Source organism: Pelodiscus sinensis, chromosome 1 (genome assembly GCF_049634645.1).
Source record: "Pelodiscus sinensis isolate JC-2024 chromosome 1, ASM4963464v1, whole genome shotgun sequence".
NCBI lineage: Eukaryota > Metazoa > Chordata > Testudines > Trionychidae > Pelodiscus > Pelodiscus sinensis.
Genome location: NC_134711.1, coordinates 41,789,747 through 41,815,562, shown reverse-complemented (window position 1 = coordinate 41,815,562; position 25,816 = coordinate 41,789,747). Strand labels below are relative to the sequence as shown.

Below are 25,816 nucleotides of genomic sequence, written 5' to 3'. Positions count from 1 at the left end.
TCCATTCACACCTCATTCATTTCAACAGAACAATCAGTGAAAGGGAAGAGATCTATTCTACTCCTAGAAAAAAAGTCATTTTCCTATTCCTATGGCCTATAACATAAAGCAGTGGTCCCCAACCTTTTGGGGCTGCCAGGTGCCCAGGGGCAGGGCTGCTCACACGCTGGTCACCCGGGGGCAGGGCCGCGCTAGTGCCTGGGGGCGAGGCCACCCATATGCTGCGTGCCCGGAGCTGGCACCACCTATGTGCTGAAAGCCTGGGGCCAGGGCCGGCACAGACCTCGCGCTGCGCACCCGGGGGTGGGGCCGCCTAACCACTGCGTGCCCGGGGCCGGCACTGACCATGTGTTGCGCGCCCGGGGCCGGCGCTGCCAATGCGCCCTGGGGCTGGCTCCACCCATGCGCCGTACACCTGGGGGCGGGTCTGGGCCCGATCACTTGGCGGGCGCACAGAAATGGCCCAGCGGGCGCCATGGTGCCCGCGGGCACCACATTGGGGACCACTGACATAAAGGGCTTAATACAAAGTTTCTATGGTCTATAAGAAACAAAGATCTATACAAGATCTATCTATATAAAGACTTATAAAGTTTCTCTTAATACAAAGTGATATGAGAATGATACATGGTTATATGGAAATGTTGCAGAGGTTTATCCACAAGTTTAAGAGGGAGAGTGAGAGATTCTGCCACTGAACAGACTGCCAGGTGAATGTACTAGGTTTTGGTGTAAGTGAGTTTGCTCAACAGTTTGAATTTTAATTCTCATTTCAGGTGATTTCAGTTTCAGTTACTGTTGTAGTTGGGATTGTAGCTGGGAGTGTTTGATCCTTTATTCCCTTGATTGTCTTTGATCGGCCTTCCCCTGTGTGGCTAACAAGGGGGTAGGCCTGACATAGATGAGCAGGCTTTAAAAGCCAGAAGCAGAGCAATCAGGGGAGCGAAGCAAACAGGGGAATTTAAAAGGTTGTCCTACTATGATCAGGAAGACCCGCCACACCTGTTCCAGCACTGCTTCTGTCTTCTCCGTCTGTGCCTGTAGCCAGACAGATCACCTGACTGTGGATGCTTCTACCTTATGGTGTGGTTTTGCCGAGACTGTGGCTTGCAATTCCCACTTACTGAAATCCAGGCTGAGGGGACCATACAATGTGAAAGGTGCCTGCTGGTGGAATCTCTTAGGAAGCAGGTGGGAGAGCTACCGGAGGAGGTGGCTAGGCTGAGGAGCATCCGAATCCATGAGCAATTCCTGGACAGTATTAATGTGGAGGCAGCTAAGGTAGCTGTCCCACTACACAATACTGCTCACACGAAGAGGAGATGGCTCTGGGAGACACTGGCAGCTGGTCACTTCTGGCAGCAGAGAGTGCTCCACTCCTGCTCCCAACCCTCCTACCATGGTACTGGGAAACCGTTACACTCTTCCTGATGCAGGAGATAAGATGCTTCTCCCCTACAGCAGAGGAGGAGAAGCCTCATACCCCCAAGGCTGGGGGGGTCTGCTGCCACCACTGCGAGGAGGAAACGTAGGGTAATGGTGGTCAGAGACTCTCTTCTGAGGGGAATGGAGGCGCCCATCTGTCGCTCTGACATGCCATCTCAGGAGGTATGCCTGCCAGAGGCCCGTATCCAAGATGTTACAGAAGCACTGTTGAGGAGTATCCAGCCCTCTGACTACTACCCCATGCTACTCATCGATGTGGGCACTAATGAAACTACAAAATATGACATTGAGTGGATCAAGAATCACTACAGGACACTGGGAGCATGGGTGAAGGAATTTGGAGTGCAGGTGGTATTCTCTTCCATCCTTCCTGTCAAAGGTAGGGGCCCAGGCAGAGACAGGTGCATTCTGAAGATGAATGCCTGGCTGCGAAGATGGTGTCACCAGGAGGGCTTTGGCTTCCTCAACCACAGGATGCTGTTCCAAGAAGGACTGCTAAGCAGGGATGGGGTTACCTTTCAAGGAAGGGGAAGACCATATTTGGATGCAGACTGGCTAACCTAGGGAGAAAGGGCTTTAAACTAGATACAACAGGGGCAGGTGACCAAAGCCCACAGGTAAGTGATGAACATGGAGACCTGGGAGATGTGTCGGAAATGGGAGGGAGTGTGGGCTATAACAACAGAGAAAAAGGAGGGACAAGGCAGAACTGGGAGGCAAGATCAAATCAATATCTTAAAAGCCTATATACAAATGCAAGAAGTATGGGTAATAAGCAGGAAGAACTTGAAGTGCTAATAAATAAACACAACTATGACATCATTGGTATCACAGAGACTTAGTGGAATAATACACACAATTGGAATATTGGCATAGAAGGGTACAGCTTACTCAGGAAGGATATGTGGGGGGGAAAGGGAGGAGGTGTTGCCTTATATATTTAAAATGTATACACTTGGACAGAGGTGGAGATGGACATAGGAGACAGACATGTTGAGAGTCTCTGGGTTAGACTAAAAGGGTTAAAAAACAAGATGATAGTATGCTAAGGGTGTACTACAGACTACCTACCCAGAGAGAAGAGGTGGATGAGGCTTTCTTTAAACAACTAACAAAATCATCCAAAGCACAGGATTTGGTGGTGATTGGGGACTTCAACTATCCAGCCATATGTTGGGAAAGTGGGACACAAACAATCCAATAAGTTCTTGGACTGCATTGGAGTAATTTTTTTATTTCAGAAGGATGAAAAAGCTACTGGGGGGAAGCTGCTCTAGATTTTATTAACAAATAGGGAGGATTTGATTGAGAATTTAAAAATGGAAAGCAGCTTAGGTGAAAGTGATCATGAAATCATAGAGGTCATGATTCTAAGGAATGGTAGAAGGGAGAACAGCAAAATAGAGACAATGGATTTCAGGAAGGTGGATTTGGTAAGCTCAGAGAGCTCATAGGTAATATCCCATGGGAAGGAAGACTACAGGAAAAAACAATTGAAGAGTTAGCAGTTTTTCAAAAGAAAAAGACAAGGGCCCAAAAGCAAGCTATTCCGCTGGGTAGGAAAGAAAGAAAGTATGGCAAAAGACTTCCTTGGCTTAACCCAGAGATCTGGCATGATCTCAAAATCAAAAAGGAGTCATATAAAAAGTGGAAACTAAGACAAATTACAAAGGATGAATATAAGCAAACAATACAGGTATGCAGGGGCAAGATTAGAAAGGCAAAGGCACAAAACGAGCTCAAACTAGCTAGAGACATAAAGGGAAACAAGAAGATTTTCTATAAATATATTAGAAGCAAGAGGAAGATCAAGGACAGAGTAGGCCCATTGCTCAGTGAGAAGGGAGAAACTGTAACAGGAAACTTGGAAATGGCAGATGCGCTTAATGACTTCTTTGTTTCAGTCTTCACCAAAAAGTCTGATGATGAAGGAATGCCTACATAGTGAATACTATTGGGAATAGGGTAAGTTTAGAAGATAAAATAAAAAAGAACAAGTTAAAAATCACTTAGAAAAGTTGGATGTCTGCAAATCACCGGGGCCTGATGAAATGCATCCTAGAATACTCAAGGAGCTGATTAAGGAGGTATCTGAGCCTTTAGCTATCATCTTTGAAAAATCCTAGAAGACCGGAGAGATTCCAGAAGACTGGAAAAAGTCAAATATAGTGCCCATCTATAAAAAGGGAGATAAGAACAACGCAGAAAACTACAGACCAGTCAGTTTAACTCCTGTTCTAGGAAAAATAATGGAGCAAGTAATTAAGGAAATCATTTGCAAACACCTGGAAGATAATAAGGTGATAGGTAACAGCCAGCATGAATTTATAAAGAACAAATCATGTCAAACCAATCAGATAGCTTTCTTTGATAAGATAACGAGTCTTGTGGATAAGGGAGAAGTGGTGGATGTGGTATACCTAGACTTTAGTAAAGCATTTGATTTGGTCTTGCGTGATCTTCTTATCAATAAACTAGGTAAATACAATTTAGATGGGGCTACTATAAGGTGGGTGCATAACTGGCTAGATAACCATTCTCAGAGAGTAGTTATTAACGGTTCACAATCCTGCTAGAAGGGCATAAAAAGTGGGGTTTTGCAGGGGTCTTTTTTGTGACCGGTTGTGTTCAATATCTTCATCAATGATTTAGATATTGGCATAGAGAGTACGCTTATTAAGTTTGCAGATGATACCGAGCTAGGAGGGGTTGCAACTGCTTTGGAGGATAGGGTCATAATTCAAAATGATCTAGACAAACTGGAGAAATGGTCTGAGGTAAATAGGATGAAGTTGAATAAGGAGAAATGCAAAGTACTCCACCTAGGAAGGAACAATCAATTTCACACATACCGAATGGGAAGCGACTGACTAGGAAGGAGTACTGCAGAAAGAAATCTAGGGATCATAGTGGACAACAAGCAAATATGAGCCAACAGTGTTATGCTGTTGCAAAAAAGCAAACATGATTCTGGCATGTATTGACAGGAATGTTGTGAGCAAGACATGAGAAGTCATTCTTCCTCTCTACCCTGTACTGATTAGGCCTCAAATGGAATATTATGTCCAGTTCCAAGCACTACATTTCAAGAAAGATGTGGAGAAATTGGAGAAGGTCCAGAAAAGAGCAATAAGAATGATTAAAGGTCTAGAGAACATGACCTATGAAGGAAGACTAAAAGAATTGGGCTTGTTTAGTTTGGAAATGAAGACTGAGAGGGGACATGATAGCGGTTTTCAGGTATCTAAAAGGGTGTTAGAAGGAGGAGGGAGAAAAATTGTTCTCCTTGGACTCTGAGCATAAGATAAGAAGTAACGAGCTTAAACTGTAGCAAGGGAGGTTTAGGTTGAACATTAGGAAAAACTTCCTAACTGTCAGGGTGGTTAAACACTGGAATAAATTGCCTAGTGAGGTTGTGGAATCTCCATCTCTGGAGATATTTAAGAGCAGGTCAGACATCTATCAGGGATGGTCTAGATCAGGGGTCTCCAAACTACGGCCCGGCCCGCGAGGCCCTCTCATCCGGCCCGTGGAGACCTTTTTGTCTACGGAAACAATTTTGGCATCCAGGAAACAATTTCACCATTCACACTAATACAGGTGTTCATGTGTAGTGTATCAATGTGTTATTAAATAATAACTGAATAAAATAATATTAAATAAATAATTAAAAACAACATCCATGTTTTGATTGTTTTTTATTTGGACCTCAAGTGTGTAGTCGGCCCCCGAACTGCTGTTTGATAGTTAATGCGGCCCTTGGGCTGAAAAGTTTGGAGACCCCTGGTCTAGATGGTACTGGGTCCTGCCGTAAGGGCATGGAACTGGACTTGATGTTCTCTCGAGGTCCCTTCCAGTTCTAGTGTTCTATGATTCTATGAATGTTTCGCTCCTCTGAGCACCCAATAAGTGGTAGTCTTAGCAGATTTTCTTCTTAAAAGATCAAAGGTGAAGTCCTGCCCCATTGACATCTGTGGCAAAACTCTATTGGCCTTAATAGGACCAGGATTTCATCCTGTGTCTCAAATGAATGGAATAATCAGAATCCTGAAAAGACTTTTCTGCAAAATATCTTTACCAAGCAGACTTTATTTTCTGTTTTAATTCTGGTTTGGTTCCGCAAAGATCAAGTGGCTTCCACAAAGCTTTTGTGACTTTAATCGGAATGAGGTTATTGAAAAATATGACATTTTAATTCAAAGCAACTACCTGTGGCAGCTATTGACTACCACTGTGAATACAGAGTTCACATCAGAATAGTAGCCATCACAGAACATTACAGAACACATTGTTAGTCAGGTAGGGAATCTCTATTACAGTGCATTGTCTTGCCCAACAGGGGAAATCAAAGTCCACAGAACTTTAGATCAGAAATGGCTCAGAAATACTCTTCAGTAATAGCCACTAAGCTAAGAGTTGGAATGGATCTTGTCACACTTGTATATATTGAATATTGCTGTAGTAACATGTACATCCATTGCTCAGAAAAAAAATTCATATTAGGTTGTTTGCAACATCTTTTCCAAAAATATATCAGTTTGGATTTCAATTTTAATTTGTACCGTAAATACTAAAATCTTTCAAAAATATGTTTAAATTGCAATGCAAATTATTTTAATAGAAAATGGCAACCTATGAAATAATTAAATCCAATTAACAAACTGGCTCCTATTAAGAATATATTATTTAGATAATTGCAAGCCACTGCTGTGCCTTATAGATACAAATTAGTCTCATTTGTGAAAATGAAATAGTTTTCAAGGCCTCCATTCTGAAAATATTTTTGTCCTATTTTCTCACACAGTACCACTCTCCAGATGCAAGATCAGCTTGAGGCGTTACAAAACATTCTGACAGGGCTAAAGGACAAGAAAGAGATTTAGCAGTTCCAAAAAAGGCTTTATTAAGTGAATACCATCTACGCTTAATAAACAAGAATCTTTCTTACAAGGTTTACAACACTTACACACTCTGGCATCTTAAAAAAGTAAGGATCAGTGGGTGAGCCTGGGGTCTGTGAGAAATATAAATACAATAAGAATCTTTCCTTAGTTCTAAGAATTAGGCTTGTCTATATTCACATTAGTAAGGCTCTCAAGTCAATACTAATCTTCTATTACGTATCGATCCTTAGTGTGAATATAATCAAAACCTCGGCTTTTCCCTGAAAGAATAAGGATTTAGAGCTTAAAGAGTCCATTAAGCAATTAGGCCATAGAGGCATTAAAACTGCAACCTTACATAGGAAGCTCTTTCAATATGTAATGGTTCTCCCTGCCTTATCTCAGCCAACTGCCACATGTCTCAGTCAGAAGTCACTGATCTCCTATAGTGAAACCAAAACAAAAACAGCAGCTTATTTGCTCTTATTTAGCACTTTCCAACTTCAAATTACTGAAGTAATTGACTAACAACTTATTTTCCTAACAACAGTGTGGTGAGAATAGTGCACTATCTCCATTTTATAAAGGGAAAAATGGAGACATAAGAACAGCCATAGTGGATCAGACCAAGGGTCCATCTAGCCCAGTGTCCTGTCTTCTGACATTGACCAATGCCAGATGCCCCAGAGCAAATGAATAGAATAGATAATCTTCAAGAGATACATCCCAGGTCTCCCATTCCCAGACAGATTGAGATTTGTCAAAAATCACACAGTAAATCAGTGTCTAACCCACAGTTACAGTTCAAATCTTTCTGTCAGTCTCTTGTTTATTCTTACACTGGACTGCTTGAGCCAGATTCTTTTGGAAGCTACAAAATCATAGGTAATTTAAAGATTATTATAAAACAAAAATGAAAATGGGGTATTACATGTGTTGATAGGTCCCACACTAACCAAGTTCAGAGGAACAAATTTGGAACAGAATTAAATTTTAATTAAATTTATTTTAACTTACATTTTGTGTATATATAAAAGTTATTTTTCCTTCTTAGTAAAATCTTTATCTCTTTGTTCACTAATGCTAACCCTGAATACATCATTGGGGGACTCACAAATGCCACTGGTTGCCATTGGTGTCCACAATGTGACTTTGAGGTTTACAATATGACATTCTGGGATTTTTTTTGTAATTATAGTGTAACCCACACACCTTCTGGGGTGTCTAAACTACAAAATTCTAGCAGAAAAAGATATACAAATTGCAAACCACAATTTGCATATCTTTTTCTGCTTTTCTTTCGAAAGAGACTTTTCTGACAATTGGCCCATCTATACTGGGCCAAATGTCAGAAAAAAAAGCTTCTTTTGGAACATCCCTTCTTCCTTGTAGAAAGAAGTTTACAGGGATACTGAAAAAAAATTCTGCTTTTCTGAATTTTTTTTCTGAAAGCTGATGCATTCCTTGGATACAGCAGAGCTTTTCCAGGATTCTGGGAAAACTCCGCAGTCTAGACGTACCCTGGGGGTGGTGTACTCTCCCATCTATTGGCACTGAGATACTTACAGAGAGAATAATGAGTCTGCTCTACAGCCTAAGCTGAGAGGCAGTTGGCTTTTAGCTCATATAGTAGAGGCTCATGCACTAACCCCTGGAGGTCCCAGGTATGGTTCCGCTTGTTGGAGTTACAATAGCACCCTCCTGCCAAGACACAGTCCACTTTGCAGGTGGTTCTGGCCAAAAATGTCATATGCAGCAGGGAAATTCTCTATTGTCCTAGGGGCAACTGTTCCAACCCCTCCCAAAATAACCCACAGGCTACGTCTACACTGGCCCCCTTTCCGGAAGGGGCATGTAAATTTCACCTATCGTAGTAGGGAAATCCGCGGGGGATTTAAATATCCCCCGCGGCATTTAAATAAAAATGTCCGCCGCTTTTTTCCGGCTTTTAAAAAAGCCGGAAAAGAGCGTCTACACTGGCCCCGATCCTCCGGAAAAAGCGCCCTTTTCCGGAGGCTCTTATTCCTACTTTGAAGTAGGAATAAGAGCCTCCGGAAAAGGGCGCTTTTTCCGGAGGATCGGGGCCAGTGTAGACGCTCTTTTCCGGCTTTTTTAAAAGCCGGAAAAAAGCGGCGGACATTTTTATTTAAATGCCGCGGGGGATATTTAAATCCCCCGCGGATTTCCCTACTACGATAGGTGAAATTTACATGCCCCTTCCGGAAAAGGGGCCAGTGTAGACGTAGCCACAGAGAGAGAGAGAGGAATAATACAGTGAATATAATAATACAGTGAATTTTTATTTACAGAGAGAAAAATGGAGGCAAATAACAGGATGATAAGGTTGAACAGGGTAACATCTGACATGGGCACCGTGTACCACAATGTAAAAGGATAGAGGCCAAGAGATGCAGCTAGACTCAGAGTTGACAGTCACCCTGCCCCCCCCCCCCCCCCCCATCTCTCTCTCTCTCTCTCTCTCTCTTTCTCCTCTGCTCCCCTGGAACAATCAGGGCTTTCTCTTCCAGGAGCAAGTCATCCTCTGCCCCTCAGGACAAGATTTTAAAAGGGACATGCTAGCTATACCATGCATGGATTACATTTGGAAAAGGTTAAGTAAAATGTATTTCTGTGAAGAAAACTACAACCTAGTTAGTGGGGGCCTTCAGCACAGAATTTAGCATTCAGGGACACCATTTCAGATGTTGGAAAGGGGCCTTTGCATGCTGTGATGGAGGCAGACTGAGGAGAGCAGCTTCAGTGTTACTGAGAAAGTAGCAACTCTGAGGAGGGGAAGAGGGGGAGAAGAGAGGACTCAAACCTCATCCCTCTTCCCCCCCCCCTTTCCTGGAGCTACAAAGCCCTAGGCTGCATCTAGACTGGCAAGTTTTTCCACAAAAGTGGCCGCTTTTGTGCAAAAACTTGCCATCTGTTTACACTAGCCGCTTGATTTTGTGCAAAAGCACTGACGTTCTACTGTCCGAAATCAGTTCTTCTTGCGCAAATGCTTTGATGTTCCCTTTCAGGCAAAAGCCCTTTTCCGGAAATGTTTTTGCGCAAGAGGGCCAGTGTAGACAGCTAAAAACTGTTTTGCGCAAAAAAGCCCCGATGGCGAAAATGACGATCGGGGCTTTCTTGCGCAAAACCGCGTCTAGATTGGCTCAGACGCTTTTCCACAAAAAGTGCTTTTGCGGAAAAGCGTCCATGCCAATCTAGACACTCTTTTCCGCAAATGCTTTTAACGGAAAAACTTTTCCGTTAAAAGCATTTGCGGAAAATCATGCCAGTTTAGACGTAGCCTAGTTGTTTGGCAGATAACTTAACAATTAGCTGACAGAAGCACTGTACCTAATTCCTATATAAAAGAAAGAAAATTAAACAAATATTAGATCCACTCAGCCCTAATTCTAACATATTCTGACATCTTGTGGCAAGTCACATAAAGGACACTTAACTTTACAATTTTAATATATATTCTTACTTTGTTACTATCTCTGTGGGGGTGGGGGAGAGAGAGAGACTGACTGTCAGGATTCCAAGGCTCCCTATCTCAGCTCTAGGAAGGGAGTGGGGTCTAATGGGTTAAAGCAGGGACATATATTTGTGGGCTCTATATAAGAATGGCCATACTGAGTCAAAGCAATGGTCCATCTAGCCCAGTATCCTGTCTTTCAATTGTGGCCAATGCCAGATGCTTCAGAAGGCATGAATGGATGAGGCAATCATCAGATTATCAATCCCTGTCACCCATTCCCAAATTCTGGCAAGCAGCAGCTAGGGACATCATCCCTGCCCATTCTAGCTAGTAGCCATTGATGGACCTATCCTCCTTGAACTTATTTTATTTTTATTGGAGCCCTGTTAGACTTTGGGCCTTTCCACTATCTCCTGGCAAAAAGTTCCTTATTCTATTTTTCCACAGTATTCATAGTTTTCTAAACCTCTAACATATAGCCCACCTGTAAGTCATTTCTTTTCCAAGATGAAAATGACTTTTCCTGTCTTATTTATTCCTTTGCTAATGATCTTCAATATACTGTTAGCTTTTTAGACAGCCACTGCACACTGAGTAGATGTTTTCAGGGAACTATTTGCAATGATTCCAAGATCTCTTTTTGAGTGGTAACAGTTATTTTAGATTCCATCATTTTTGTAAGTATAGTTGGGATTATATTTTTCCATGTGCATTAATCAACACTAAATTACATCTGCCCTTGTATTGCCCAATCACCCAGTTTTGTGGGAGCAATTTGTAACTCTTTCCAGTAAACTTTGGTCTTAACTATTTTGATTAATTCTGTATCATCTGCAAATTCTACCCCTTTTTCAAGATCATTTATGAATAAGTTGAACAGCACTGATCCAAATGCCGACCCCTGCAATGCGCCCCTATTTATTTCTACTCTTTCTATTAAGTGGAGTACCTGGCAATGTTTTCATGATCATCTAGCAATTGTTCAGTTACTTCAATGCCAAGCCTTTTGTTATCTTCATCCCCATATCTTCCTCTATTATAAACAAACTCCCTGACCCAAAGGCAAAGATGGAAACAGCAGCACCAGTTCTGTGGCATTTAAGAGCTGCCTCTGAAGCTAGGGCATGTGTTTTAAGCAGACCTCATGTATGAAATCCAGGGGCTCAAATTCATTGGAGGTTACAGAACCTCATAATCTTCCCCCTCCTCCCTATGGCACCCTTATCTGTATTTACTTCCAGTTTCATTTTTGCATTGAAGATCAGCTCTAAAGTGGACTGAACCCTAGATTAAACTGGAGTAAGAAATCTTGCCTTCCAAAAAGGGACAGGCAACAGATGACCTCATAAATCTTTTGCATTCCTAATTTCTCTTACTACATACAAAAAGAATATTATGGTATACGACTGAATAACCTTTGGTGAATAAGCAAGCTTCTTCTGTTTTCTTCTTCAGATGTGAACAATACCAACGTCTGGAATAATGCTGATTAATTTCCATTCTGATTGGCTGCCTGAGCTTAGGTAAAGCTAATATTGACCTCTGAGCCAATCAGCTATAATATGTAATCTTTTTATGCATGCACAAAAGACTTACTAACTATGCTATTTCAAACCAGATGGTCCAGCAAAATGCAAGACCAAATAAAGTGTATAAAGATTAAAAATGCAGCTTAGTTATTCATTTAAGCAAACTGTAAAAACCAGCCAGACTCACAAAAATAAGGTCTGAAGCCAGGTTTCCCAAAGTTTAGGTGTATTCTGATTAGGCCTGTCAAGAGATTAAAAAATTTAATCGTGATTAATCATACACGCCTCCCCTTTGAAACATCACTGTAGCATTTCCAAGGGGCAGAGCAAGGCAGAGCCCGGAGTCAGCTGGAGTCCCCAGCTGACCTCGGGCTCAATGCAGCGCTGCCCCTTTGAAGCACCAGAGTGGCATTTCCAAGGGGCAGCACAAGGCATTCCATGCAGCACTTCTCTGGAACCCAGGGTCAGCTGGGAACTCCCCAGCTGATGCCAGGTTCTGGGAAAATGCCGCACAGAGCCCAGGATCAGCTGTGGAGTCCCCAGCTGACCCTGGGCTCCACTGCCCCTTTGAAACATGAGGACATGGCATTTCAAAGAGGCAGCTGCCACACAGCTGATCCCCACACAACTGATCCCAGCTGTGGAGTCCCCAGCTGATCCCAGGCACCTCATTGCACTGCCCCCATTAAAGCATTGGAGCGGCACTTCAAAAAGGCAGTGCAGCATTAACACCTGCAATTAACGCATTAATTTTTTAACGCGTTAATCCTGCCCTGCATTAATTGCAGGCATTAACTCATGTGAATTGACAGCCCTAATTCTGATCACATTGTTATTTGGGTCCATTTACAGTAAAGTGACAAATGCATAAGGACTTTTTTACACCAAAGTAAAAGTTTTATTCACCAAATGGCTACATTAAATACTTCCAAACACTCCTTTTCATTAAAAAGATGAAAACTGTGTGTGTGTGTGTGTGTGTGTGTGTGTGTGTGTGTGTGTGTGTAAAAACATTTGTAAGCATGCATGCACGTTATCTGTGGAGGTAAAGAGTGGGCGAGATATACACAGAGAAATCTGAACTTTAATCACTATTCAAATTTACTTTTATTTCTTTAAAATTTAGAGAGGATCTTAAAAATGTATCTGCATATTTACAGAGCTAACCACATTTCTGTGCCCTTTCTGGTAGCTCTTAAAGCACTCCCTCAGGTCTCAGACCTCATGACTGGACCTATCCTGGGATGGATTTTTCCAATGCTCCCATTCTTAGATGGGGCCCTGATCTATAGGTATGTCTACGCTACAGGACAAAATTGAATTAACACACACAACTTCATCTATGTTAATTGCATAGCTGAAGTTGAAGTAGCTTAACTTGGCTTTTGGTGCTACACTGCAGCAAGTTGAAGGAAAAACACTTCTTTCGACTTCCCTTACTGCTCCTGAAAGCAGGATTACCAACATTGACCAGAGTGCCCCCCTCACTTCGAAGTAGCTGTCTTAACTAGATTGACAGCAGCAGTTTCGATCTTCCTCTGCAGTGTAGATGCACTCTCAGGTGCCTTGTGTAACCTCTGTTCTTATGCTGCAGGTCTGACTACATTTGGGTATCTGGGGTTCTTCCCTTCAGGAGTCTGTATTCAGTGATCAGACAGACTGCCTTCTTAAAACAAAAGTATTGCTTGTTGTAAGAGTAGGAACAAAATATTTGGAGAAATAAGTTTTTAAACGCCAAACTGCCTAGATACACCAGTCTTACGTGAAGTTCTTACCTATCCCTGACAATAACCTAAGACAGCATAATATCTTTAAACACCTCTGTTGGGGTCCTGTATTTGTTTGTTTCTTCAGAACAACCATTGCCTTTCCCTTAATAAGCTGCCAGAGTTCTTCTTTCCTTCTGTGTTCACAGGCTCTTGCTGTCCCAGTTCAACCAGTTTTGTATGTTGGTTGGAGAAAAGGGAAAATAATCAAAGCTAATAATTCTGGCATTATTCTGGAACAACTATTTAGTATCCTCTGAGGGGCTTAGCCCAAACCATTCTTCTCTTTTCTGCCTGTTTTTCCAGAGTCCTGTGGAGTTAAACCAATTCTGTAATAAAGAAACACCACAGCAGCCAAGCCAAAATATGCAGTCATAAATTATTACAAAGCAGCTCCAATTCTGTGACCATATCAGTAGAAAATCTATGAATCCTAAAATGTTTTGTGATTTATATATTTTGGTAAAATATTAATATTCCTGTAATTGAGGCAAAAGCGGGGTATATGTATTTATATAGAATGCATACACACGCATATGATTTTTAAGAATATTTTTAATGAAAAAATGTGTTTAAAAGTATCTAGCACAGACATTTTGTGAATAAACATTTTTCTGCAAATTACAATTCTATATGAATTATCCTGTAGCAGTCCAAGGATTAAAGAGATCATATTATGTTTATGAAATCAAATCTTTGTGTCCCTGGGTTGTGCATCACATGTTATAAGATAATGAACAGTTCCATAGCAACAAAAGACTAGCACTAAACCATTACCTTGATTTTGCTTCTTGAAGGGAAGAAACAATAAAACAGAAGGCAATAAAACCAGAAATACCAATCCTGAGCTTCAGACCGTAGTAGTGAGTTGAACAGGGCTTTTTTCAGATTTTTTTAAAATCAGCAAAATATTTATCAATTTTCTTTTAAAAGGAAAGAATGTTAGAAAGTAAGAATGTTAGAAAAAAAATCTCCTGGGGTTTACAACTAAATGTTATTAAGTAATTTATAAAGTCATCCAGGCACTTAACCAAATTTCTTAATTATGGGAGGGTGTGAAATTCAGATTTAGTTGTAGTTCTGACAACACTCAACAAAACACAGGGAAGTGACCAGCTTTGAAGGGGTCCTACGATGGAGAAAACCATTGTGTACTCTGCAACTTAACCTAATATAATGACCAATAAAATAGTAAGAGATGCTTATGGTAGAGATGCTTATTGATTAGAATCAATGTAATGTAACTTAATACTGGCCAATAAGAAGCTACAAAAATTCTCATTTTATTCAAAGCAACCATGAATTAGAGCAGTCCTTGGGGCTTCTGCAATTTACACCACAAACTGAACCCCACAACACAGATCGGAGGTTCTGCTGAAATAGCATTAGAATTCTGGTAAGGCCACATGGACTCTGTGGAGATAAATACTATGGAAGGCTGGGCTGACAGTTTCCCTCATGGCCCCTGGTTGGTCCGGGTATCCTCTTTAAGCCTAAGGGTACGTCTACACTAGCTCGTTAGTTCGAGCTAGGTAGGGTAATTAGAGCAAGCGGAGTTGCAAATAAAGCCCAGGATTTAAATATCCCGGGCTTCATTTGCATGTTCCCCGGCACCGCCATTTTTAAATCCCCCTTAGTCCGAACTCCGTGCCCGCAGCTACACGCAGCATGGAGTACGTAGTTCGAATTAAAGATCCTAATTCGAACTACCGTTACTCCTCATTCCACAAGGAGTAACGGTAGTTCGAATTAGGATCTTTAATTCGAACTACCTACTCCATGCTGCGTGTACCCACGGGCACGGAGTTCGGACTAAGGGGGATTTAAAAATGGCGGCGCCTGGGAATATGCAAATGAAGCCCGGGATATTTAAATCCCGGGCTTTATTTGCAACTCCGCTTGCCCTAATTACCCTACCTAGCTCGAACTAACGAGCTAGTGTAGACGTACCCTAAGAGAGGAGTTACAGGAACTGTCTGTGTAATGTGGTGGACTTACCTGCTAGTTTGTAGTGGAGACCTGTCTGCTCACTCCCATACATCAACCTCAACTCAAATTGTCTCTCAAGGGAAGTGGGGAAATTGCCATCTCTTGGGATATTTAAAAATAGATTGAACAAAAAAAGGAGGCAATGTAATATAGGGAACAAATCTGCACTGGCAGAGAGGTAGGCAAAGTGATCTAATAGGACTTTTCAGACTCTCTCAGGGTATGTCTACACTACAGAGGAAGATCGAAGAAGCCGCTGTCAATCTGCCAGGGTTGAATTAGTGATCTAGTTAATACAGCTAATTTGAAGTGAGAGGGGCATTCCAGTCAATGCTGGTAGTCGTGCTTTCATGAGGAGAAAAGGGAGTTAAAGGAAGAGTGTTCTCCCTTCAATTTCCTGAGTGTAGGCAGTGCCAAAAGCCAAGTTAAGCTACTTCAACTTCAGCTATGCAAGCAATGTAGCTGAAGTTGCACATCTTAACTCAACTTTATCCTGTAGTGTAGACATAAGATACAAGCCCGGCCAAAGAGTTTGTGGGGCCCACGGCGGCATGTTGTGGTTTGCTGTGCTGCATGCCTGGGCAGCTCCCAGTCAGGGTGGTGAGTGAGTAGTGGGAAGAGTGGGCACCAAGAAGTGCAGGGCCCTGAAGGCGTGGGGCCCAAGGCTCAGAGACTCAGTTTGCAGATAAACACTAAGTTAAAATAGGGTTAAGATGGAGAATACAGACAGTCCCCGAGGAGCGGCGGCGCTACTGGACCAACCCAGCAGCACCCCAGCTGCTCTGCCCCAGGCGTCCCCAAGTCAGCCGCTGCTGAAACTGACCAGTGGCTGACTACAGGAAGCCCCTTCCCTGGGCTTTCTGGAATCAGCCGCTGATCAGTTTCAGCAGCAGCTGACTTGGGGATGCCTGGGGTTCTTAAGTTAAATCTGTATGTAAGTCAGAACTGGCGTCCAGATTCAGCAGCGGCTGAATCTGGACGCCAGTTCTGACTTACATACAGATTCAACTTAAGAACAAACCTACAGTCCCTATCTTGTACGTAACCCGGGGACTGCCTGTATACGTCAGCAATTTGAGTGTAAAATAAACCCTCCTGGTTCACCCTATTAATCGCACAGTATCTTTGCCTATACAGGCATTTCATATGGCAAGCTAAAGAAAATAATTTTCAGTTCTGCAAAATTGGAACTAGATCATCCAACACTCATAATAATTGCTCACTGTGTTTGAAAATGTGGAGAAATCACTAACACCACAGAACAATGTTCTGCAATGAAGCATAATCTAGCATTAGATTAGTGTTATGGAAAATATTGTCATAATGAAAATCACAAAACAATGGATAGGGAATTCCTCCTTACAATGAATGTGCTTGTCCAATGAAAAAAGAGATGAAAAAGATGCCAAACATTTTGTCTTGTGTAAAACCTGTGAACAGTTGGGAATTTTTCTGTATCTTTCAGAAGGGGGTGTGAGGTGTGCAACAAGAGAAGAAAATATTCACAGTACAACATTTATAAGTGCCAATATGTTTGCTCAAAGCTTGTGTCCTGTTACTTTGACACTTCAGCTCAGCAGTACAGACTATTTCCACTTGATGGCACCAAATTTTATTTTTTAAACCTCAACTCAAAACAATGGCTGAGCAGCAACATAATTTGGAGGAACTGGTTAGAAAAAGTTAATCAAGATCAGTGGCTCCTGCTGAGCAATTACAAACTGCTGAATAAATAAACACTGTATTTAAATGTTTGAAGTTCATTATAAGGATCAAATTTAATCCATCACAGTGGCTTTGCTCTATCCTGTTTGGCCATGACCCACTAAATATATGGTTTCATGTGCGTACATGGGACACCCCCTTTTTTTGCATTGGTTGATTGAACAGAGATTCAGTATATTGGGATAAATTCTATCCCCACTACCCTGGCTGAAACTCTCACTGACTTTAGAATAAACTATGTCCATGTACATGGGGACAAAATAGCAGTCAATCTGATAAGGCAAGGGCAGGCTAGTTAGGGTCCATGGACCAAATCCAGCCCACCAAGCTGCCAGATCCGGCCTGCAGACAGGCCTGCCAGGACCCTCAGACACAGAACAGCCAACATTGCATTAAGGAGCTGGCTGCTCCCTGTGGCTCTCTGCTCTGCATGGTTTCTGGCCAATTGGAGATGAGAGATTTTGCTGGTGGGGCAGGAGCAGCCCACAAAGCCTCCCCTCATCCCCAGCAAAGAACCACATGAAGTAGCCAGCCCTTTGGAGCAGTCTGGCACCGCAGCAGGTGGGGAGCCTGTCACTGGGTCCTGCAGGAATGCCAACCAGGAGGGCCTAGGAAAGCACCTCTCTGCTAGAGCTTGACTCTGATACCTCCCTCACCCCTCCTCTTCCCCCGACTCCCTGCCCTAGGCCACCACTCCCTCCTGCTCCAAGTCAGCACCCAAATCCTCTTCACTAGCCCTCCTCCTCCTCCTCCTCCTCCAGGTCACAACTCTCTCCCAGACCCTGCACTCCCTTCTACATCCCACCGCCAGGCTAGAATCCTCTCTTGTACCCATACCCCCTTCTTGGACTCTTCACCCCATTCCCCTGCCCCAGATCACAACCCCCTCCTTCACTCAAACTCCCTATCAGACACCACACCTTCTCCTGTACCCCAGTCCTCTAACTTAAGCTCCTTTCTACACCCACCCTCCATCCTAGACCCTATATCCCCTCCATATTAAAATGCAGCCCTTCACAACTTACCAAAATCTTGGTGTGCCCCCTCCATGTTAAGGGTTAAATATCAGCCCTTTTCTGTCGATCAATATTTAAGTTACTATTCAATGGTATATTGTCCTCTCAGTAGCCTTATCTCTTGCTGAAGCAATCCCATTAAACTCAGTGTTTGTAGAGCAAACATATTATTTATTATAAATCTTTATTTCTCAGGATGTTTCACTAATAATTATATTCAGTGTATTCTAAGCATGAAAACTCTGATGAAGTGAAAATCAGTTTGCCTTCTACATTGTATAAGGCCAGTTAACATAATGCTTGAAGATTTCTCATCCTTCAGAAAGCTGAATCACATTTTTGAAAAATGTTTCAAATATCTCATGCTGGGTAACAAAATGAGATGATTCTAAGTTTGTAAAATTTAATTGGCTCTTTTTAAAGAGAATTATCTGCAAAGATACTGCAACTGTGCTAGCGTTCTAACTAGGTGCAAACACTGTGAGTCTGAGGCCTCCTCCACACTCTTCCCTCCTGCAGCCTGTGCTCCTCCCTCTAAGTTGCTACAGTGAGTCACATGCTGAAATTGTAATTTTTCTATCTGTCCAACTGTGACTATCCGTATTTCTTATTACACCCCTTTCTATCATGAAAGACAAGTGTATAAGATGTCTGCCATAATTCCCAATTTCTTTAAAGGAGCCTTTATTTATCAAATGCCTCTCCCAATCTTTATTTTCTGTTCTTATGACCACACTTTTTTTTTTTGGTGGTAGTCATACAATTTAGGGGTGTATTTGTCTCAAACTTAAGTCTTCTCATCTGCCAAGCACAGTCTCAACTGCAACACTCACTAACATTTGTATGGTCAAATATCTGTAAATATTTCCATTCTAAATCTCATACCTAGAGGCTTAGCTCTGTACCTTTAATTTTCAAGATGAAGCATGGCATGAAAATGAATCCACATTTCCAAATTAAAGGAAACAAACATCTCAACATTTAGCTGAAAGAAAAAAACACTGTTTGGTAAAATGTTGTGAATGTAATTCCTTTAGTCCATAATGTGGATGTGCATGTGTAATCCTGCTACCAGGCAGAGCCAGTTGCAGCCAGGCCCCAGTTCAATATCTAGGATTTCCTTTCCATTCATGCAACACAGAACCACCTCAAGCTCCCACACAATAACCTGGGAAATTTGCACACCTCCCCTGGGTGCCTCTGAGATGCAATACTTCCCCACTCAAAAGCACAAAGTCTGAATGTAGAAAATAATCTTTTAATAAAATGAGGAAAGTAACTCAGTATTAATTTGGGAAAATACCACAGACATGGTTGATTAATATATTCCATGAGAAAAAGACCCATCCCTAAGCAGACTGGGCAAAAATCCGTTGCATGTGCTTGACCCTTCTTTGCACCCCACTCACAGTTTCTGACACAGAATTCTGAGGTGCGTCTGCAGAGTTTACCTCCCTAGGTGGAGGGGGGAAGAATAAAGAAACACATTACTTATTCTGCTGCTCGGGCACTTGTTCAGCACCCCTTTCTGCCAGCCACCTCACTGGCTACTCACTAGTCACTCCTGCTGGCTGCTCATTGCTCTAACTACATCTCTCCACCAGCTGCCCTGCTGGCCACTCATCATGGGTCTCAGCCACTGCCTTTCCGGCCACTTGTTGCACCTCTCTGCTGTGACCTCTGCACATCCATCTCATGATAATCTCATAATTTTCAACTCTTTGCAGGATGGACAGAAATACTACCTAATCTCAAGTGATTTCAGCTCTCAGTGATTTTAACCCCTACCAGAACAGAATTCAGCTGTGATTGAGCATTTAACATAACAAAGAGGCTCCTAATGAAACATATTTAGCTCTTTGTTTTTACAATGCAGGTGAAAAGGTTAAACCACTACAGGAAGGACCCTTGGGAAGGTTTTCAGCCTCCTGGAGAGGATACCCCTCCCCATCTATCTTACTTTCACAGGGCTCTGACATTTGAGCCACTGGCTTAATGAGGTTCTTTCACCTCATTTGGGACAGGTTAAGCATAAGCAAAGGGAACACCAACCAAAGGGAGCAATGTGACTTCTCCTTGACACGCTCATGTGACTCTACCATCCCCATGCTGGAGCCCCCTCACTTTCCCCAGCCCGTCCCTTCCCCAACTTACATTATCTGGGGTGGTGAGTGGGAGGGGAGTCTCTGTCCTGCTGTGCTGTACAGACAGCAAGCAGTATCCCAGGCAGCATGGCCAGAGGTGTGTGGGAGAGAGCAGCTGCCTCGCTTCCCTTCCCATCCCACATTATCTGGGACAGGGAATGTCTCTGTCCTGCACCACACTGGGAAGTATCTCCTCCCAAGAAGCCATCCCATCCTATCTTTTCCTTTCCACATCTCAGCACATTACCTGGTGGGGGGACTCTATCCCGTTGCACTACACTGCACTGGGCAGTGCCCTCTCTTCGGCAGAGTGGCCAGAGACTGGGAGAGTGTAACAGCCATGCAGCATAGCCAGGAGAGGAGAGGCTCTGGTCCCACCTCTTCCTTCCAGCTTTTGTTTTACTGGCTGCTGGTCCCGTGCTCTCTCCATGGAATTTGAGGAGGATCATGTGACCCTTTGGGCCTTTCCCACTCATTGCCCATAAGACCATATTTCACTACCTCTGCATTCAGTACTAAGGTGATTTGTAACCCAACACCAGCCAAAATTGATCACTCTGCAGAACTGTATTTACATAGTTACACCCAAAGTCTCTCCTCCTCCCAAATAGCTGTCAGGGAAGAATTCATTCAAACCCTGCTTAAACATGCATGCATGTTCATTTGCTTAATCAGGGACTAAGGGAGTGTCTGAAATTCAAACTGGAAGTGTAAGTTCCAACTCAAAGAAACATATCCATGCTAATTCAACTGAGCTAGCACAGGTATGGTTCCTTGAGCTGGAAATTACACATTTCAGCCCAAAGTGCAGACATATGTATAGGAAACTATTGCTTAATAGATTTAGTAAATGATGTTGTTCTGACATCTGGAGCTGAAAAGCAAAATAAGCCTCTTGCCTGGCAAGGATGTTCCTGGCTCACCTGGCCACCCAGGTCCACAGAGGAAAAAGGAACTTGGTTTCAAACTAAATAAAACAACCTTTTTTTATTCAAATACAACTTTCCAAAGGTAACTTCTGTTCAATTTTTGGCCCAGTTAACAGCTCATTCCAGAGAAGAGTCAATCTGGCATCTTTACTGTTTTGGCCTTTATTTTGAGGCCTAACGTTGTGCATAAGACTTCTCCTTAAAAGCTTCTTCAAAGATTCCTGGCTGATTCCTTCTTAAAGGCATCCTACTGGCAAGCAGCCCATTTCTCCTCCTCCAGGTAAGGAGCCGCATTTTCAGAACAGCTCAGCTCCCAGTTAGGCTCTGCCCAGCATTCAGAAGATCCCACTGAGAATGGGGAGGATTGGGAGTGGGTAGGGGCTGACCGCTTTTTTAAAGTTTTGCCCCATATGACATGCCCAAGATCATAGTAAAAATCTATAGGAGAACCAGAAATTGAATTCCTTTCCTCAGACTTAGTCTAGTGTCATATGCACAAAACTGCCCATAAAGACAAAGACTTCCATTCTTATCACCACTCATCAGCAGGAACCTCCAGTTGTGCTCTGACCAGAGAAAAAGACTTAAGAGGTGAAAACATTCTCCTATTTCCCACATAGACCGAGGAAACTCAGAGTATTATAGCTTCCTCCCAGCTCCTCCTTAACTTGTTGCTTTTTACATCCACTCAAAGGACTTAAAACACTGGCTTGAACCTGGCACGGTGCCTGTTTCCACATTCATACATGCTCTGCCAATACAGCTCAGCGCTGGCCTACACACCAGCATGGTTGTTCTGCCCAGAGATTACCAATGGTTCTGAGCTGAATGGGATTTATATTGTAAACAAATGTCCCATAGGAGCAAGGCTGTGACAATGAAACTCATTTGTCATGTGTGAGCTAATCTCATTTGAATCCAGATTTACCCTGTACGTAAGGCTAATCCACAGTGTAATTTAGCCCTGGCTTTTTTATTCAAAATAAAAATTAAACTACATGTGTCACTAAACTTAGAAAACCAGCTTTTGGGTATGTCTTGTTTATGCTGTGTAGTACTAAGCTAGAAAAGAGGTATAGTGGATTATACATTATTTTTATAGATTTCATTCCTCCTCACCCAAAGGGTACGTCTAAACTACAGGGTTTTGTTGACAGAAGTTTTGTCGACAGATACTGTCGACAAAACTTCTGTCGACATAGAGAGTCTAGACTACATTCAGTTCTGTCGACAAAGCAAGCTGCTTTGTCGACAAAACCCTGTAGTCTAGACACAATCCTACATGCAATAACACCTTCTGTCAACAGAACTGTGTCGACAAAAGGCGTTATGCCTCGTAAAATGAGGTTTACCAGCTTCGACAAAACTGCTGAGTTCTGTCGACGTTATGTCGACAGAATTCAGCGGTATTGTAGACGCAGGTATAGTTTTGTCGACAAAAGTGGACTTTTGTCGACAAAAATCTGTAGTCTAGACACACCCTTAAATAATAACTCTGCCTGTCCACAAAGCTGTTATGACATGTCAAATGGACGTGCATCTCATATTGCCTACATTTCACAAGCAATCAAGTTAGTCCCAAAGTCACCTCTGTTACACACACATTTGGTGTCCAATCCCCCACCCCATTTTATTATTGAAAAGTGTTTACATCAGAAATAAACAATCATCACACTGAAGTTATAGAAGGAGTCACCCTAAAGGAATGAACCTCTGAATTTCTGCATGAATAAATGTTTGTGTCCCTCATCTTTGGCTTTTTGTCACACATTGAATCCCACATTTAGACTTTCTCTTTGCCATTGAGGGTATTTATGGAATCTTGAACTCTGAACCTGAAAATCTGTCCCAGGTCCAAATCATTTGATGCCAGAGCAAAAAGTATACAGAACAAAAAGGAAAAGAAATTAGCATAAGTATATTAACTCTAAGTGCCTGCCTGCACAGGGAAAAAACTCAAAGTACCGAGGGCAGAATAGATAGTGCTCATTAGCTACTCCTACTCTGTAGAAGTGTATTAAGCTAAAGTGCACAAAGGCAGAGTGAAATCAACTTAAGTTACATCAGTAACCATATGCTGTACATCCATTACAACATTCCTTGTGTCGGTAGCGTGAATCCACTGTCAGTGCTCTTGCTTTGACAAAGAGAGCATTGCATCATGGATAGCTATCCCACTATGGAACTCATCTCCCTCTGTCCTTAGAAGATCTGGGAATGGATTGCACTGTATCATGGGGGCACGTTCACCATCCAATAAGGAGTACAGGATCTGCCGAAAAAGCTTCCCACTGTCAGTAGAGCCGCAGCTAGACTTTACTTTCACTTTCGAAAGGACGCATGCTTGGCACAGTGCCCAAACGTGAGTATGCAAATGAAGCCCGGGATATTTAAATCCCGGGCTCATTTGCACTTTTGAAGTGCCTAATCTACATCCCTCTGTCGGCAGAGGGGTGTAGTTTAAACACACTCATAGTGATCAATGGCTCAATGTCTAGTTGGAAGCTGGAGTGCCATAGGGGTTGGTCCTGGGTCCGGCTGAGTTCAATATCTTCATTAATGATCTGAATGGGGGATGGACTGCAACCTCAGCAAGTTTACAGATAACATTAAACTGGTGGGAGAGGTAGATACAGTGGAGCATAGGAATAGGGTCCAGAGTGACCTAGAAAAATTGGATGATTGGGCCAAAAGAAATCTGGTGAGGTTCAGCCAGGACCAGTGCAGAGTTCAGTTTGGGTGGAGGAATCCCATGCACTACTACAGACTGGGGACTGATTGGCTAAGTGGCAATTCCACAGAAAAGAACCTTGGGATTATAAGAAACTGGATATGAGTCAACAATGTGACCTTGTTGTCAAGAAGGCTACTAGCATATTGGGCTTAGAAGAGCATTGCCAGCAGATTGAGGGAAGTGATTATGCTCCTGTATTCAGAACTAGTGAGGTCACATCTGAAGTACTGCATCCAGTTTTGGGGCCCTTATTACAGAAAGGATGTGGATAAATTGGAAAGAGTCCAGCAGAGGGCAACAAAAATGATTGGGTAGTTGGAGCACATGACTTAAAAGAGAGGCTGAGGGAATTGGTCTTATTAGTCTGCAGAAGAGAAGAGTGTGGGGGGATTTAATAGCCACCTTCAGCTACCTGAAAGAGGGTCCAAAGAGGCTGTTCTCAGTGGTACCTGATGACATAACATGGAGCAATGTTTCAAATTGCAGTGGGGAAGATCTAGGTTGGATATTAGGAAAAACTATTTCAGGAGGATGGTGAAGCTCTGAAATGGGTTACCTATGGAGGTGGTGAAGGCCAGGCTTTACAAAGCCCTGACAAGAAAGATTTGGTTGGGGTTGATCCAGCTTTGAGCAGGGGGCTGGACTAGATGACCTCCTCAGGGCTCTTCCAGCCCTAATATTCTATGATTCTATGAATTTTCTGGAGGGATCAGAGTCTTTCATTACAGACTTTTCAGGACAGAGAATATGCCTTCTGTGTGTTTGTATAGTACTCAGAACAGTTTGTACAATGCCCATTTGGGAGTTTAGGAGGCTACCAAAACAAAAATAATCAATAGTATATTAACTTCCCTTTTGCATTTGTGAATCAGCTATTTATGCAAATGGAAGAAAGAAAGGCAAACAAGTTACTAACCTTGGGTTTTCTCACGGAATTTGAATTGTTTGCCTCCTGTGTACCTGACACAGACAATAATTGCTCACTATATCAGATTTCACATAGACAACAGGATCTATGAATTACTTTTATAATCAAGATTTTCCCCTTTGTCTGGTTTTCTGCACTTAAGTTTCTTTGTGTTAGGCTGAGGTCTTAGACTTTTACAATGGAATAATACTGATCATGGCTAACAAACTCAGATTACTTCTTCCATGAAGGGAGTGATCTGCCATGTGTAAGCCAGCATTACAGCCAAATCCAGTGCCATAGTTCCCATCATCCATTGCAAGAAGTATGTCCTTTTTAATTAAAAGAGTATAATTTAAAGAGTATCTTATTATGACCCACTTTTGTTTTTAATATGATCAGATACAAGAAAATGGAATTAGTAGTCAGATTAGGATTTAAAAACCCACAATGTTCCATTCCATCTGTTCTCCTTGACAACAACTTCCTACATTGGTGTGAAGAAGATTTCAAGACTGAAATAACCAATATAATAATACATTCTGGGCTATTAGGTGAATAAATTGAACCCTTAAGTGTTTTCTGATTAGAGATTTCAAGAAGATCACATCCTGATGTGAGAAAACACCAAAAAAAGAAAAAAAGAAAAAAAAACAGCATATCATACTTACATCCAGAGTTCTAAAGTGAACTTTGATCTCAACCTTGAATTGTATAAATTAACAGACAGGAACGCTGATATATTTCTCTTCCAGGATCTAAGAAAATGAAAGCACTTGAGTTAACATCAAACTCCCAGACCACATATGAAGTCTCATTTTTTAAATCTGTTTCTCAGACTGAATAATAGGCTGTGTGATATAGTATAAGTTCATTAACAACCTTTTTACACTGCTACTAGTGCTAATAGCTAATGACCCATAAAAGCAACACTCTGCTTCTTCAGATGGAGTCATTTTAAATTTAGCTTTAATTTGTTTAGACCTGAATGAGAAGCTGCTGCCTTAGTGCTGTACTACAGCTGTTGCAATTAACTGAAGTATCACACTGTGCAAACATGGCTGATTGCATTATATATATATATATCTACAGAGCATTTATATTGCATAGCTATGCATCAAAGAATTTTCAGTTCTTTCATAAGTATAATAATGTCCTGACCCTGCAAAATACTTGTTGAACTGCAAAGTATCAGCATTGGCTATATTAGACAGAATCAGAAACAAATTCCAAAAGGAACCCAAGTATTTTCCTATGTAAAAGAGCACCTGTA

At 42.2% G+C, this 25,816-nt stretch overlaps 1 long non-coding RNA gene across 1 annotated transcript; it reads left to right on the top strand.

Moving 5' to 3' along the window:
• The first annotated feature begins 3,348 nt into the window (after positions 1-3,348).
• Positions 3,349-11,394, top strand: LOC142826531 (uncharacterized). Its single transcript, XR_012900725.1, has 3 exons — positions 3,349-3,411; positions 6,251-6,433; positions 11,260-11,394. It is a non-coding gene; the product is annotated as an uncharacterized LOC142826531 (long non-coding RNA).
• Positions 11,395-25,816: the final 14,422 nt, after the last annotated feature.